This window comes from Chiloscyllium punctatum, chromosome 5 (assembly GCF_047496795.1).
Source record: "Chiloscyllium punctatum isolate Juve2018m chromosome 5, sChiPun1.3, whole genome shotgun sequence".
Lineage (NCBI taxonomy): Eukaryota > Metazoa > Chordata > Chondrichthyes > Orectolobiformes > Hemiscylliidae > Chiloscyllium > Chiloscyllium punctatum.
This window is the reverse complement of record NC_092743.1, coordinates 102,346,070-102,364,213: the sequence shown is the minus strand read 5'-3', so window position 1 is coordinate 102,364,213 and position 18,144 is coordinate 102,346,070. Positions and strand designations below refer to the sequence as shown.

At 37.6% G+C, this 18,144-nt stretch overlaps 1 protein-coding gene across 1 annotated transcript in view; it reads left to right on the top strand.

Moving 5' to 3' along the window:
• Window positions 1-18,144, top strand: part of znf407 (zinc finger protein 407) — a 494,954-nt gene that overhangs the window by 431,041 nt on the left and 45,769 nt on the right. The window lies entirely within an intron of this gene.

The following is an 18,144-nucleotide window of genomic DNA, read 5'->3' as shown; positions in this document are numbered from 1 at the left end:
ATGGAGTCAAGTGAATTGTTTCTACTTAACTAATACTTGCACTTTACAAAAGTGAGTGATATATAAATGTTCTCCCCAAATATCGTGGATAAGGTAATTTATCCAGTTGACAAGGAGATGGGAATCTGTCTTGACAAGCTTCATTGAAATCCTTATTAAATGAAATGAAAATTTTTTACTTAAAATGAGTGGCCCAAATACTCAAGTTTTAATCTGCTGTTTGGAAATCTAGTTTTAAGGTCACAATCAATTTTGTGTTCTGCTCAATGCACATTTTGTCTGATTCAGAGTCCAACTGATAAATTTACACCAGATATACACATTCGCCCCATTTCTGTTCCATTTAAGCCCAGTAAAATGTAGTATAAAACAGATGAGGGTGTAAGTAGGCTGGAGTGTAAATTGGAAGGGGTGCAAATAGGACAGCAGTATAAATGTGATGAGGTTCAAATGAGGTGAGGTGTAAACCTGGTGCATATAAATCTGTGTATGTCAATCAGTCAAGATAACATTTACTACCCATCTCTGATTGCCTGAGAGTAGTAAGAGTTAAATATGTAAGGTAAAACTGTACAATTTCACAACTTGCCTTAGTAGTACCTTGGTGCCCTGGACTTTGTACCCTGTGTTGCCTGGCATCATATCGCTGGTCTTTAGTGCATTATTAGCAATTTTGAAAGAATTTCACTGTTTCCTTACACAGATGATATTGTATCGGGAATCAGTTGAGCTCAGTTGGCTGGATTGCTGGTTTGCAGAGCAGTGTGATGCCAACAGTGTGGGTTCAGTTCCTATCACTGGTTTGAGGTTACCATGGAGGACTCTCCTTCTCAACCTCTTCCCTCACCTGAGGTCTGGTGGCCGTCAGGTTAAATCACCACCAGTCACATCTCTCTCATAAAGGAGCAGCTCCTATGGTCTGACACAACAATGATATTGTATCAATGAGAAAATCAACTTGGAATCTAGTATTCCATACACATTAAGATTAGATTAGATTACTTACAGTGTGGAAACAGCCCTTCGGCCCAACAAGTCCACACCGACCCTACGAAGAGCAACCCACCCAGACCCATCCCTCACATTTACCCCTTCACCTAACACTACGGGCAATTTAGCATGGCCAATTCACCTAACCTGCACATCTTTGGACTGTGGGAGGAAACCAGAGTACCCGGAGGAAACCCACGCAGACACTGGGAGAAGTGTGCAAACTCCACACAGTCAGTTGCCTGAGGCAGGAATTGAACCCAGATCTCTGGAGCTGTGAGGTAGCGGTGCTAACCACTGTGCCGCCAAACTTGAACCTAAAGCTGGTTAGGGCTAGTGGCATGTGTGCAAAAACCCTCGAGTCATATTGTGGAGTTCCACAGCTTCAAAAAGGATCTCCAAAGTGTGAGGGCTTTCTACCTGGATTGTCAGTTCATTTTGGTATTTTTAAAACTTGGGTGTTAGCTTCAGCTTGGATATTTTCTTTAGGTCTATAGCAAGAAGGGAGGAAAATTGGAATTTTAATCAAGAAGTTCATTTCACAGAGAGGCACATGTGTTATGTCTCACATGTGTTATATCATCAATGTATTCTAGCATGTGACCTGCAGGTATAAATATCTCACACACCACCTTACTTGGAATCATTTGAAACATGTCATGGTATTGAAACCATGTTGCTCTATTGGAACCAAAGACCTTCATTAAAAACAGAAAGTTCTGGAACACACAGCAGAGGTTTGGCAGCAACTGTGGGGAAGGAAATAGAATTAACCACATTTCAAATCTAATGTGATTGTTTTTCAGAATTCTGAATTGTTTAATACTAAACCAGACACTGAAGACAATGTAATGTGAGCTGTAATAAATGTCTATTGGAATCTTCATTACCATGTTATCTACATCTAGTGTATGACATTATGAGGAATAACATTAGTGTCAGGTAAAATATCATACTGAAGGTGAAACCAGTGTCAGCATATCAATTGTTTTTTAATGGGCACATTTCAGTTATATAATGACATTGGTCAATAATTAACTTGATCTTCTGTGTATTATGAATAATGTGAGGACATGTGACATCTGTCCTGCTGTTGCTTTCAACAAAACCCATATGATGTCACTAACTTTACAAAGACGTAATTGTTTTCAGTAAGCGATACAAGAAAATTAAATGTGATTCTTCTGCAGTTACTTGTTTAAGACACTTTAAAACCCTGTCTGTGCCAATAAAAAGCACCCATTGTCTTGTGAGAGAGCAGGTAAATTACCTTGTAGAGGCAAAATCCAAATCATGATTAAACATGATGGCTGATTTTAAAACTAAATTTCAAAGATTTCAATGGTAGATATTCAGAAAACTGCTTGAAGACCATCAGCAGAGATAATAGCTCTCAACATCAAACAATTTAGACAGTCAACAACATCAACTTCTGTGAGCAAAGACATACAGACTATAGATGGGGCATTGAGCAGCCTCAAGGCAATTAATTTTGTTGTACTTAAAGTTTAAGTTTGTTCAAGATGCTATAAATTCCTAACTGTCCTTTTATTGAAAGATTTAAAAAGGCTGAAGTTACCAATACAAACATAAGCAAATATCATAGACCTGTGCCAATACTTTCTGTGTCTATCAGTCTTTTCAAAGAAAAGAGCCTGAATTTCCAGTTTTAAAAACACATTTAAATAAATCTCCTAAAAGGAAAAAAGCAATTTTAAAAGTTGTTAGAAGTTTCCTGCACCAAGTAGGCTAACATCTGTCCAGACTTTACTTGATTCCACAATGTTCTTTCACCAAATCTTCACCTAAATAACGCATGTAATATCATTGGTCTTTATTTGGAATGAGCATCATCAAGAGGTAGAAACATTTAACTACAAACCTGCAATGTTAATTACAAGCCAACTGTCCTTAAAGCAACATTTTTATAGAGACTAAGGCCTGTACAGGAGCAGCAACAAGAAAAGTAAAAGGGAGAGTGAGAGAAGAAAGGTTGCAATAAAAGGAGAAAAACAAAATTGGGTAAAATTGCACTGCGCCCTACCTTTTTTTTAGAAAAACGGCAAAGACATCTGAAGAGAAATGGAACACTTAATTATTCATTGGCCATACAGCAACATCTTTGCTGAATTGCAACTAAGCCAGCAAGGAATGCAATCTAACTTACAAGACAAATTAGAGGCAGGCCTTTATTCCTGATGAAGGGCTTTTGCCCGAAACGTTGATTTCGCTGCTCGTTGGATGCTGCCTGAACTGCTGTGCTCTTCCAGCACCACTAATCCAGTATTTGATTTTCAGCATCTGCAGTCACTGTTTTTACCCTAAATTAGAGGCAGTCTCAAGCAGAGAACTCTGAAAATCTTGAATGCTCTCATGGGTTTGATTGTTAGTGTGCTGTGAAGGTCACATTCAAAGAGCCATCTCCTGGTTATCCCTGTGCTGCAGGTGAAGACTTTCCATCAATTTGGCTGTTGCAAACCAGTTAAAACAAGGAATCAGTCAGTGTACAAAACCAAGAGTCTCAAGAAAATAACTGTCAATTACGAACCACAGTGCTAACTAGTAATTACTATTATAATGGCCACAATGCTCAGCTATCTGCTCTTCACAAATAATTTAGAGACGGAACTTTTTTTTTTGTAACTGTTATCTTTTTGGACTTACCTCTTATTTGTGTGTATTTGTCTTGTATTACTAATTCTCCTGCATTTAGTAACTAATAACCCAAATCTTTTTGATCATTCAAGAAAGCTTGCTTCTTTTAAAACATTAGTTTATTTGGGTTTGGGAGAATGGTGCCCTAAAAGAATGCAATTGTTTTAAAAATAAGCTTGTTGCAACCTGCAACCTGAAGTAAAATCATATGCAGTGTGGAAGCAGGCCATTCGACCCTCCATAGAGCATCCCACTTAGATCCACCCCCCTTCCTTATCCTTGTAATCCATGGCTAATTCACTTAGACACACTGGGCAATTTAGCATGGCCAATCCATCTAACCTGCACATCTTTGGACTGTGAGAGAAAGCCAGAGTACCTGGAGGAAACCCATACAGATAATGTGCAAACTCCACACAGACATTCACCTGAGGGTGGAATTAAAGCCTGATCCCTGGTGCTGAGCCACTGTGCTGCCCATGGGTAGGACAATAAAGAAGGGCAGGAAGTTCGACCTCCTCAGTGGGGAGCTTAGCAGTTTGAGTATCCAGTCATAACAATTTGCGAAACATCACCTAGGGTCTGGTCATAACAACCCAAAAGCTATTTAGCTTTATTTGATATTTGTGGCATGTGGCACCTAAAGCAGGCCTTTACAGGAAATCTAGCTTGAAATTAAAGCCAGACCCCATAACACAGATGATCAACAAAATGGTCCAACATTATGACTATAGCAACAAGAAAAGTGTCAAGAAGATACGTAAATGCAAACAAATTGAGGTTTGGAGTCAACCAGTATAAAGGCAAATGCTTTTCATATTCTTAACTCTTCATATAATGTCAAAGGTATGCGATCACCAGAGTGTTTATAACCATTAGCTTCATATGTTGTGACAAGGTTATACAATACACATTGAAGGTCAATATTGACACAGGAACTAGTACCAACATGTTTACCACCATTTACCTCAGCAATTGGCACTATATGGTTCAGATACACAATCCTTTATCTGAAATCCTCAGGGCCAGTTGTTTTTCGGAATTTGGAATTTTTCAGATTTCAGAATAAATTACATTTTCACAGTGAAATAAAAAAAAATATCTAATAGCAGACCCTCATGTAACTAGCATGAGCGCTAAGACACAATTGACGGCTGCCAGCGCTGGGCCACACTGTCACATCACATCTGAACGACATAGTTCAAGTGGGTTTGGAGTTGGGTCACCTGTTTGCACACCAAAATGACACTCTACACTCCATGAAAAACATTTCAGATTTTGGAGCTTTTCAGATTTTGGAATTTCAGATAAAGAATTGTGTACCTGTACAACCTATGAGAGACAGTGTCTCTGTGTAGAACAGATCACCAATTCTGTGCATTGGCAGAATCACACTGCAGAGCCAATTTGCAAACTCATCTTATTTTCCTGAAATCTTCTACATTCTAACATACAGCTAACAATGATTCAGCAATGGCTGAACCACGGATGCACAAATCTTATGTAGTCACAAAACATGAAATTCACACCGTACCCACTATGGTGAACCAGATCAGGTATGACACAACTGAATCAATCAATAGTCTCAAATATCTGTACCCAGACATAATTGGCAGTTTTAAGGGCAATGCAACATGGTATCACAAGAATGACAGAAACATGCTTATTGATCCTGTAAGGAAGTGCAGTGTATGGATCTAGGAGTTTCATGCAGAACTGAACAATATGGAGAGAAATAGAAGGTCAACTACCACACAAATCGTTGTTGCTCCATCATGTGAGTTGTAAAGAAAGATGCATCATAAGAATATGTCTGGATCCAAGCTGCCTCACGCGTTCATTTAAACAGTGAACACATAAAATACCAATGCTGGACAAGTTAAACCTAATTTTTCTAGAGCAAGATTGTTTTTCTGTGCTAGATGAAACTGCATAGTTTCATTAAAAGCAGAAAGTATTGCAGAGACTCAGCAGATCGGGCAACATTTGTGGAGAGACAAAGTTAACATTTTGAGTCCAATATGGTTCTGCTTTGCAATTGCAAATGACTTAATACTAGCCCAGGCACTGATGTGAATGCAATGTGAGCTGTACTAAATAGCTACTGTGTCCACACCTAATTTCTTAAGTTATGAGGGATAAAATAAGCATCACCACAGTACAGCACTTTTTTTGTCATTGGCATTATAAATGTCAAAGTCATTGTTGTGCAGTTACTGTAATTCCTTTTTTAAGATAGTTAAATAATCTTGTTATTTGCCTGTGAAAAACACTAATTTTCAGTCCAACAGTATGCTGGCATGTTCATGTTGCTAAAGCTGGCTTACAGAGACCATGTATCTACAGCAGTCACAGTCACCATCTACAAACTGCATAACATGCCAGTAACTGTCACTTTGACATTCAGTGACCATATCATACAATGTCTACCCATCAAAACAGATTGTGGTGTTTTGCAGTCCTGCCAGATGGTCCTTGCATGTAACCAGTGATCAGGAATTTGATGAAACATCCAGTTAGAGCCAGTTCAAATCTGCATACCTGTCTATAAAAAAGCTAATAACAGGCTTACAGTCAGCTGTGGTTCAATTGGTAGCATTCCTGCTTCAGACACAGGAAGTTGCTTGTGCAAATCTAATTTCAGAGACTTGAGCATGAAATCTAGGCTCACAATCCAATGCTGAATTCTTGAAGTTGCTACCTTATAGACAAACATTCAACTGAAGCCTTTTCCCTCTCAATCAGATGTACAAGATCCCATGGCACGCTTTCAAGAAAACATCAGTTGAGTTCTCCCTAGAGCCTTAGCTACAATAGAGACAGTTTTTCATGTGCTTCATTGTTGTAAAAACCTTTGTGACATTCAGTGGTCATGAAAGGCACTGTATAAATGCAACTATTGCATATAAACAAGGTGCAAGGGTAGGCCACTTAGCCCCTCAAGCCTGCTCTGCTATTCAAAATGATCAAGTTGATCTGATTGTAACCTCAAATCCACTTATGACCCTCTGAGTGAAAAGTAAATTCACTTCATCTCTGTTTTAATTAGACAGTAACCCAAGTTCCAGCCCTCCCTAAAAGAGGAAACATCCTCTTCACATCTAACATTTCAATACTCTTATCAAATTGATATGTATTCTTCTAAACCCAGTGAATGCAATGCTAGCCTGTCCAACCTTTCGTTGTAAGGTAACCTTCTCATTTTTAGTATTAACATGGTAAATCTTTTTTGAACTGATTCCAAAGCATTTGCGTCCTTCCTTTAAAGAGGTGACCAAAACTGTGCACTCGTATTTATTTTCATTGTAAGTTTTTCCATTTTCCACATCAATGACAGCAGTGGTCTCTTGAAGTAAAGAGGTTATCATCTGTAATGGGCTCCACATAAATTGACCTCCCTCATACCTCTCCTAATAAGTAATGTCACTTTTCTTTGAAATTTAACATGTCCCAATACATTCACTTTATTGGGGTGAATCTTATATTTATGTCCCTTCCCCCACAGTTTGTGTATTCGCAGGTGGGGAGAGCATGTACATTAAATCAGGAGTCTAGCCATTGCCGCCTTGCCAATCTGAGCTGTCCGCCATTTTGATGGTGGGTGGGTAATGCATCAGTCAGCTCACTGACCCTTAGCTTTTTTGAATCCCTTAATTTTCTAACTAAAGGCCTTTCAAGGGTAATTTATCACCTTGTCATCATAATATAATGAATAGATGGTCTTACGGCACAGTAATAATGTCCCTATCTCTGATCCAGAAGGTCCAGATTCAAATCTTACCTGTCGCTGAAGGTGTGTCGTAGCATGTCCAAGCAGCTGATTATAAGTACTTGCAGTAGACCAGGGGAATGCAGAAGGAACATGGCCAGCCAACTATTTTCAGAACTCAGAATAAAAGGCATGAAGGGAAGGTTACATATTTTGAAGGGTCCTTAGTGCCCATTGAGGGCACATACTGATTCTCCATAATGCTACCTTTTCTGGTGCCTCCCTCCAACCTCTGGAACCTAACACCACTCTTCCTCTGCCTTGCTGAGTTAAATGGGCCCTCTCCATCCAAAAATACTACATTTAACTTGAAGTCCTCTTTACTTTGTTGGGGTTGCTAACCCATTAAGCAACACACCACCACAACCAACACTCAGCCCCTTGGTAAAATTAATTCCATTGTATTTCTATGCTGTGTTGACCAGAGAAAGCTGGATTACTATACTTGTAAGTGAATCTTCTGATTCATGATTCTAAATCACAACTTGAAGAATCATACAGCACAGAGGAGATCATTCAGGCTATCATACCTATACCAATTATCAAAACATCTTTTCAATTAGTTTTACTCTACTACTCATTTACCAATTTTTTTCATTTTCAAGAATGATCCAATTTCCTTTTGAAAGCTAATAATAAAGCTGCTCCAAATGCTCTTTTGGATGGCTCATTCAAGATCGAAACAACTAGCTAAATTAGTGAGTTCTTCTATTTACGCCTCTGGTTTTCCTGCTTTAAATCTGTGTCCTCTGTTTATTGAACCTACTACCAATGGAAACAGTTTCACTCTGTTCACTCTATCTACATTTTTAACACACATTAAGTCACTTCTTAACAGTTTTTTTTGCTCTGTACAGTACATTAATGATAAGTTCTGTTGTCAATATCATGGAACAATTGATTCTTGAGATGTTATATTGGAATCAGGACATCCCCACTCCAGCTTAGAGATACTGTATTATGTACACAGCTAGAAACAAACTGTTAAAATTAATGTAATTTAACTTTACACAAGGAACTGCATACTAGTTTTGGCATGATTTATTTTAATTCAGCACATTCACACCAAATTGAGAATTATTTGCAAAAACAGGACCATATTCAATTGGAACTGGCTTGAATTCTGTCCAGTTCAGATCTTCACAATAGTTTAAAGAAAAAGGGTTTGGCTGTACTGTAGTTTCTAGAATTGGGCAGCTAACATTGGGAGTACATGTGGAAACTTGATAGCTCTCATTACCAACAATCTGGTGTTGTGCATATGTCAGTCAGGTAGGCAGGAACTGTGCTATTTCTGTACTTGTGAACAAGTCCAGCTGGATGAAATGCACTGAAACAATGTGACAATTATTGGATCACATCTGAACATTCAATTTGTTTTGATATTTTTTAACTTTTAAAACATGCTGGTATTTTGTGGAGAAAGATCTCTAATTGTGAAATCCCATAAATCTAACAAGCTCATTTTTTCAAAGTCTGATGATTATAATCTGTTCTGTATCTTTAGTTCTCACTTCATCTTTCATCTTGAAACAATGTTTCTTGATACAATGGTGATTAAATGTAGTTTGGTTACTGCACTAATCCAGTCCTCAGTCTTTCTGAAAATTCACACAAAACGTTTTGACTCATTGCCTTGTGTCATCCTCAGCTTCCAACTAATTAATTATCAATAAACATTTATATGTAGAGTTATAATCCAAATAGACACCTTTCGCATAATGTGTTCCATTCTCTTTTAAAGTGCGCTACTCTAGAAGTAAGTGTAAAATATGTTTTCTTTATTACTTGAAAAATATGTTAACTTTTTGACAATATCAAAATCCATAGCATGTTTTATTCAGTGATGACTGCATGTTTTAATATCAAAAAAATCGTTGTTGCATAATATATTTTAATTGTTTTTATTTTGTTTTCCTGTTTGTTTTTTGTAATTTTCTTTGTTTATTCGGATGGAGATGTCTGTGCTTTAAATGGAAGGCATTTTCCACTCTGGAATATAAGAGTTAAATTGCTCTCTCCCTAAGCTCAGACAACAATTTATAGTTAGAATGTGCTCCTAACATGATAAGATATCCAAAGGCACTTTTCTAGAGCAACATAAAACTAAATTTGACATTGAGCCATGTATGGAGGTAACCAAGAACTTGGTCGAATAGGTAGACCAAAAGGAACACCTTCAAAGGGGAAAGATAGAAAAGAGACAGACACTGGAGATGCACAAGAGGATAGATATGGAGGAGCACTGACAGTTTGGAGGGTTGTAGGTCTTTTCATTGGAGGCATTTCAGAGAAGGTTCATTGGGATGATGGCCAGTATGGAGGGATTGTCTTGCAAGCAAAGACTAAATGGGTTGGAGCTCTATTGAAATTTAGAAGAATGAGAGGTTACCTTATTAAAACAAATATAATTCTTAAGGGGCTTGACAGGGTAAATGCTGAGAAGACGTTTTCCCTCATGGTAGAGTCTCAGACCAGAGGGCATAGTCTCAGAATAAAAGGGTGCCAATGTAAGATGATGAGGAGTTTCTTCTTTTAGAGGGTTGAGAATCTTTGGAAGTCCTTGCCAGAGGTGTGTGTGTGTGTGTGTGTGTGTGTGTGTGTTCTTAACTCTATCTCTTTCCTCAGAGTATAGACTGTGAAATTGGTAAATCAGGTATCACAGATATGGATTTGTGTCCCACCTCTGCCCCCATCTTCTGCACAGCAGGCTACATGGGTGTCAGCATGCAGGGATGAGTATAGTTAATTTGAAGCATTTTTAACATTATAATTATACATCCACTAAAAGCTGAATGAGTCTATTCTTACACCACGCAAAACAATGAGGAAGTAGCATCCATTTCTTTCAACAACCTCCATATTCACTCTTGAAATATTTCACCTGTATTGTGCTATAGAATGCAAGCCAGAATTAACAATTTCATTATAAACATTTAAAACAATTCCATTTCAACTCACTGCTTTTACATTTTCACCAGAAATGGATAGAGATCTGAAGCACATTCAATTATAAAATTGTTTGCATTCTGCAATGTCATTATTAACACAATAGTAGCTTTCACCAGTTGGTAATTATTGGCATAATTGAACACTGATTAAGAAACAAGTATTTATCATTCATTAAACTGAAATTTAAAAAAATTAATCTCTGTAGAGTGCAGATTAGGCTCTAATTGGATCACCACCTTTTAAACTAACAGTGACATTGTGTGATGACAAAAATGTTTTGATATTTGACACTGATTGTTCAGATGTTAAGAAATTATGTAATTGTTTGTGATTTAAGAAGTAGTGAAATTTGTTAGAATAAATGAAAGCACACCTCCCAGATCTATTGTACCTCCTTATTTTTGTCAGAAGTAGGAGTCTTCAGAGCAAACATTCAGGAATTCATAAGCTAATGATGTGCATTATATGTTATTCCACCTTGCACCTGTTGCACAGTTGCATAGAGATTATAAAATGACCCAATGAGCCATACAGTGCATCAGTCTGCAAATGCTACAAGTTCATGCAAAAAAAGTGGTAAAATGTGGGAATAAATGGTTGTTGACATGCGATGTACTATGTCAAACAAAGCATGTAATGAATGTTTGGATATTAAATGACCGTTTCTTAAGGAACAATATGACATGTTACGGACATAATATAACAAAAATATAGTTGCAATGAGTGTAATTGTCATTAAAATAAAACTACAGCAATGAAGAAACAGCAAAAAGCAAATTAAAACTCCTGAAGCTGTTGTTGCAACATGCATCCCAGTAATTTGAATACAAATAAATCCGAAACTAGTTAACCCCTAGTGAGTGTGTTCAGATTCTTACTCTAAGCTAGTATTTTCAGAACTCTTAACGATCAGCTCCAGTAAAAACCCAGAAGTAAAACTTGAAAAAAAATTAAGGGAGATTTCCTTTGTTTGAATTTTACAGCCATATTTACATACTTTTGCATCAGAAATCTCATCTGCTTTTAAAAGCCACCTTTAAATTATTTATCAACATTTCTGCAGTGAGGTTTTATATGTGTTGTTGTACTTAGAACACCAAGTTATATCTGGTAAATATCACAGTGGTTTGCCTTTTTGTGACTGACAACATTCAAAATGAGATTTATGCTCACTTTATACCCACTTGCGCATTATCCTAAGCTAAATTTATTATGTGTTATCTTTATCGAGAGATTGCAACAAAAAAATGAATTTATATAGTATCTTTAATGTAGTAAAACATTGCAAGGTTCTTTCACATGAATCTTGTCAACCCTGCAAAGTCCGCTTAGTGGCTAGTGGCTAGGTTGATGCCACATGACCCATCCTATTTCATTCCTTTTCTGAGACTTTTTAGTGGTTTGATACAACAGATTGCTCCGCCGTTTGAGAGGCACTTATGGGTCAATCACATTGCTATCACATGGAGTGACATGTAGATGCGACCAGGTAAGGACAGCGGTTTGTCAGGGACATTAGTGAACCAGATAGGTTTTTACAATAATCATAGAAACATTGAAAACTGGAGCAGGAAAAGCCTGCTTCGCCATTTAGTATAATTATGGCATTTCTTCAGCCAGAGAGTGGTGGGCCTGTGGAATTCATTGCCGCAGATTGCAGTGGAGGCAGGGACGCTAAATGTCTTCAAGGCAGAGATTGATAGATTCTTGTTGTCTCGGGGAATTAAGGGCTATGGGGAGAATGCGGGTAAGTGGAGTTGAAGTGCCCAGCAGCCATGATTGAATGGCGGAGTGGACTCGATGGGCCGAATGGCCTTACTTCCACTCCTATGTCTTATGGTCTTATGGTCATCCAACTCAGCATCCTTTTCCTTCTATTTTTTCCATACCCTTTGATCCCTTTAGCCTTAAGAACTATATCTAACCTGCAATGTTTTCCTCAAATGGGTTCTGTGCAGAGGATTCCACAAACTCACCTCTGTCTGAAATGGCCTCACCCATGTCCTTGAACTGTGACCCCGGTTCTGGACTCCCCAGTCATTGGGAATATTCTTCCTGCATTTGACCTGTCCAGTCCTGTTAGAATTTTATAAGGCTTCAATGAGATATCCTTCTCAGTCTTCTAAAATCCATTGAATATAGTCCTAATCGATCCAGTCTGTCTTCATACATCAGTCCTACCATCCAAATAATCAGTGTGGTAAAACTTAGTTGTACTCCCTCCTTAATCAGAAAATCCTTCCCCAGGTAAAACCAAAACTGTGCACAATTCTCCGGGTGTGGTCTATACAAGTGCAACAAAATTCTCTGCTCCTGTACTCAAATTCTCTTGCTTTGAAGGCCAATTTGCCTTCTTCACAAATTGTTGCACCTGCATGTCTACTTTCAGTGACTAGCTATACACCCAGGACTCTTGTACCACCTCCTTTCCCAAACTATTGCCATTCAGGTAATAGTCTGACTCCGTATTTTTGCTACCAAAGTGGGTAATCACATTTATCCGTATTCTACTTCATCTGCCATGAATTTGCCATTCACCAACTTATCCAAATTAGACTGAAACATATCTGCATCCTCCTCACAGATCACCCTCCCACTTAGCTTTATCAACTATAGAAGTGACATCCTTGAAAAATTCCAGTAAATTTGTCCAGCATGATTTCTCTTTTGTAAATTCTTGCTGACTCTATCCAATTCTGTCACTGAGTGTTGTGATAATAAATCAGGTATAATTGAGTCCAGCATTCTCTCTATTAATGATGTCAGGCTAATTAGTCTATATTTCTTGTTTCTGTCTACCTCCTTCTTTTAAATAGTGGGGTTACATTAGCTACTGTCCAAATCACAGAAACTCTTCCAGAATCTATAGAATCTTTGAAGCTGACCATAAATGCTTCAACTATTTCTATGACCACTTCCTTAATTACTCAGGGATGTAGATTATTGGTCCCTAGGGAGTTACTGGCCTTTAATCCTATCAATTTACCAACACCATTTCCCTACTAATATTGATTTCCTTCCTCTCAATAGACCTTGTGTTCCCCAACAAGTTTGAGATATTATTTGTATCCTCCTCTGTCAAGACAGAATCAAAATATGTACTTAATTTGTCTCTTTGTTCCCCATTATAACTTGCCCTGTTTCTGATTGTAAGGTACCTACATTTGTCTTCACTAATCTTTTTCCCTTCATAAACCTATAGAAGCTTTTGCAGTCAGTTTGCATGCTCTTCGCAAGCTTCATCTCATGCTCTATTTCCCCTCTCTTAATCAATCCCTTTGTCCTCCCTTGATGAAATCTTCTCCCAATCATCAAAACTTTTTTTTTTGGTCAATTTCATCATTGAATCCCTACAGTGTTGGAGTAGGCCATTCAGCCCAACAAGTCCGCATCGACTCTCCGAAGAACATCTTACCCAGACCCATTCTCCTACATTTCCTCTGACTAATGCACCTAACCTACACATCTCTGAACACTATGGGCAATTTGGCATAGTCAGTTCACCTAATGTGCACATCTTTGGAATGTGGGAGGAAACCTATGCAGACACGGGGAAAATGTGCAAATACACACAGACAGTCGCCCGAGACTGGAATCAAACCAGGGTGCCTGGTAATGTGAGGCAGCAGTACTAACCAATGAGCCACTGTGCCGCCCCTTCCTTGTATGCCCCTTCCTTGTATCTAGTACTATTGCTATCGAATACAGTCAACAATGGTTACATGGAGACCATTAGATTTTAATTTCTGATGTAGTTTAAATTTCATTGTCTTCCTTGGTGGGGTTCAGACCCGTATCTCCAGAGCATTGCCTGGGTCTTTGGATTACTTATTCAAGGTAGCGGCAGTAGATTAGGATGGGATGGGGTTGTCTTCTTCGTCTGCAATTTTTTTTCCTTCTTCCCCTTTTTTCTCAAACATACCTGATAAAGAGAGCTCTTCAGCAGGAGGTGGCTTTGATGGGCTCTGAAGCCGTGGTGGCATCTACAGCAGCAGCATGGCTACAGATTTGTTTAGTCGCCCAGGGGCTTTCACATGGAGTGGGCCCCTGGCAGTAGCATGGGAATTCGTGAGCATATCATTCTCAATGGAATAATGGGAATGGTAGCAGCAGATAAGGAAACGTTGGGCTCTCTTTAAGTTATCTTTTTAAAATTTTATTCCAACTTATTGTGAATGGCGCCACTGTAAGGCGACGGTATACACTTTTCACTGTATTTTACATTGAGTGCCTTTGACAATAAAGTATATTATATTGTATTCTAGTCCAGCAACAAATACCATTGTACCATCACTTCCCAACTTGAATTGAATAAGTGCAAGACTCGAAAGAAAGCCCAAACTCATCTGACTCATCTGGAGCTAGTCTGAAACTTCTGAAATGCAATAACTTTCTAGCCATATTTTGGATTCTGAGAGCTGTCACAGACATGTTGGACTGAGTGGTTCATCTGAATGCTATATGAATTTATGAAAATTTATACAATGATTTGTGAATAAGTCAAAATTTCTGATTGATTTGCAGTTAACTTTATTGACAAGGATTTAGATACCTTGTTATCTGTAAATTGATCTTGAAAGGGTAATAGTTTAATTCCATAAACTACAAATCAATATTGCTCCTATTTCACTGCCACTTCAAGTGAAATCGCTCCAATCTTTACAAACCATGAAAAGCTATGTGTATTTACAACGAATTGAAAACAACACAGTGAAGGTCTGTTGATACTACATGCTGCTAGTCTTGGCTTGTATTCAGCAACTTTGTTTTTTGTGTTTCCTCTTGGGCAAAAAAAAATTACTGTATCAGTGGTTTTTGTGTCATATGAATGAATTGAATTCACCCTTTTTAATCCAAATAGCAATAGACAGAGTGGTAACCTAGTGGAAAACAAATAGACACACCATCCCTTTTGGGGATTTACAGCTTCTCAGAAAGATGGAGCTGATGGTGGAGAGTTGGCAGATAAAAACCGTCTGAAACTAAGAAGATTTCTGTGGTCATTTATTACAATGCCACGCTCATAGTGTTTGCTGAACCAAGGTTCGGAGTAATGATTCAGACAAATGATGTTAATAATAATAGCTGCCCCTTTGGCAAAAGCAGGATGCCTAACAGTGTAGCACAAGAACTAATCAGATATTTCAGCACCTGGTTCAAAAGGGCAGCGTTATCTTGGCAATAATTGTTCACTTCTGCAATCTATGCTTCTTAACCATCGCAAACTGTTTAGAAACCTTTTTACAACATTACTCTTTGTGTTAAAATATCTTAAAGTTAAGACTACTGTGGCTGTTTTTTTAAAAAAAAGTCTAGTCTAATCATATCACTAGATACAACGAGTTCTCAAACCCAAGTGTCTAGCATGAACATCTGTTTGGAATGTATTTTGTAAAGTTCTGTATTGCCTCTTCTTCAAGCTGTTTAATGTTAGAATGACTGTAAGATGGGTGAGGGTATTACAAATGCAAAATCTTCTTGGAAAGTAGCAAACTATTAACAATGCACAAGGATCTAGTGGCACAGTGGTAGTGTCTCTACCTCTGTACCAGAAAGTCCAGATTCAAGTCCTACCTGTCCTGAAGGTGTGTCTTACTGTGTCTGAATTGGCTGATTTAATTTTTTTTAAGTTATTATTAACAGTGTGTACCATTGCGAATGCACATTTTGGGGATTGCAAGCTATGCCATAAATTGGAATTCTGTTGAATTTCCTGGTCAGTTTACATAACTCTGCAATTTGCTCTTCATAAATAGCATCTCATCCTCAGTCTTCAATTTTTTTTTAACAATTTTCTTGGATTTGCATGTTATTTGGCAACTAAGAATGTACAGAAAGTTCGGAGCTGGAACTTAAAATAATTTTTAGTTGTTAATGCAATACTAATCAACTTGGGCACAACAAGGAAACAACTTAAACTGTATAATCTTATTTATGCTTGTTATAAATTATTGTTAGAATCTCGGCATTATAAAAATAATCTTTTTGTTTTATATCCCTTTAATAACTCTTTCTTAAACCAGCCTCTCTTCCCCTCTGTTTCTTTTTCTGTATTTAAGTTAACTTTAATTGGCCCAATTTCCTACCCCTTCTGTTTCTTAATTCGTATATATTACTGGTTAAGGGGATAGACTGTTGGTCCCCCTGTTCAGTGAGATCCTAAATCCAACTGCTCTTGCCATGCCATTATTAGCTGTCACCTCCAGCATGTACAGCAGAAAAAGCATTATGAGCTGAAATATGAGGAAAATAATCTGTTTAGCCAGACATGACATGAGGTATCCCACTCCAACAACATCCAGTCTTTTGTATTCTGGGAATTTGACCATTTGTTGATCAAACTGGAAGATGCTGAAATTAACTCCTTTTCATTCAGTGTCGAAATCAAGTATTTCATTGTACTGTACAGCTTGCAAAATAAATCACCCTCTAATACTACTCCAGGAAGTTGCCTTGAAATGGCTTTACAGCCTCAACAGTACTGAATCTCCTTATCCTATATCAGCCTAAATTGAACTCAAAGCTAGATTCCAAAGGCAAAAGAACAGAGTGCCAAATCACTTCGTAATCTAACTGTTTAATTGGAAGATCCCCAGTATTCAGTGAATCATTTCTGGAAATATAAAGTCCTTAATAAATTATATGCAATGAAAATGCAACATCAATGGCTTCTACAAGTGCTACCAGTTGTCATTTTTGATGGCTTCAAGGCAAAGGCAACATGTGCTTATTTTGCATGCAACAAAGCATATGGATCTATGAATACAATGAGGCCTTTCAATCTCTTGAGACTGTCCCGCTAATCATTGAGCTCATGACTGCTCTAAATCTAAAGTCTATATCTTGGTAGTGTATTTCTTAATAGTCTTACCCAACAATAAACAGAAAACCTCAGTTTTTAGACTTTTAAACCCAGGGTCAAAAGCTTGTTGCCGGAGAATGTTCCAGATTTCTGCCACCCTTTGTGTGTAGTGCTTCCTTTTATTATTTCGGAGTGGCTGAGCTCTAATTTTAAGATTACACCCCTGGTTCTGTACTCCACTAGAGGAAATAGTTTGTTGCTATTGAACTCTGATGAAATGATGAGGTGGGGATTTGTTAGGGTCAGACTAAATACTTCCATGATAATAATCATTAAAAGTATTTTGCTACCTTAATTAAGAAATGGCAATTAATTGCTCAGTTTTTTTTAAGAGCAAAAAGCCATCTTTTTAAACTCACTTGATTGATTTAATTGTTTTTCTATACCAGTTCCTAAATCTAGTGGGAACTTGGGGAGTGGTGAGGTGGTGAACTTAATTTATTTGAATTGCTGAACCATGTATGTTTTTCATACTAGTTAATAAGACTGTAAACCCAAAATTAGTTGTATCATACATATCTTTATGACATGCAAAATTTCAGCGAGGTTTTTTAAAAAATATTTGTAATCAAGGCCAATACTTCCATTTCAATTTATGCAATCCTAATTTTCAGTTTTAATTTTTTTGACTTCAGTGTCATTTGTGAATAACATTTTTGTAATTTTTTTTACATGAAGAAAATAGGAAACAAATGAAATCTAACTTTAGTTGCAAAAAAAACTGCAAAGTAGCCAGTTTCAATATTAACACTGAAATTGCAAAGGTATATAGGTACATTACAATGGTGACATTTCAAAGATGCTTCATTGGCTGTGAAACACTGTGGAGCATCTTGAATTTGTGAAGGTGCTGCAGAAATGCAAGTTAATCCTTAACATTTTTATGCCATAAGACATAATCTGTTTGTTTCCGTCT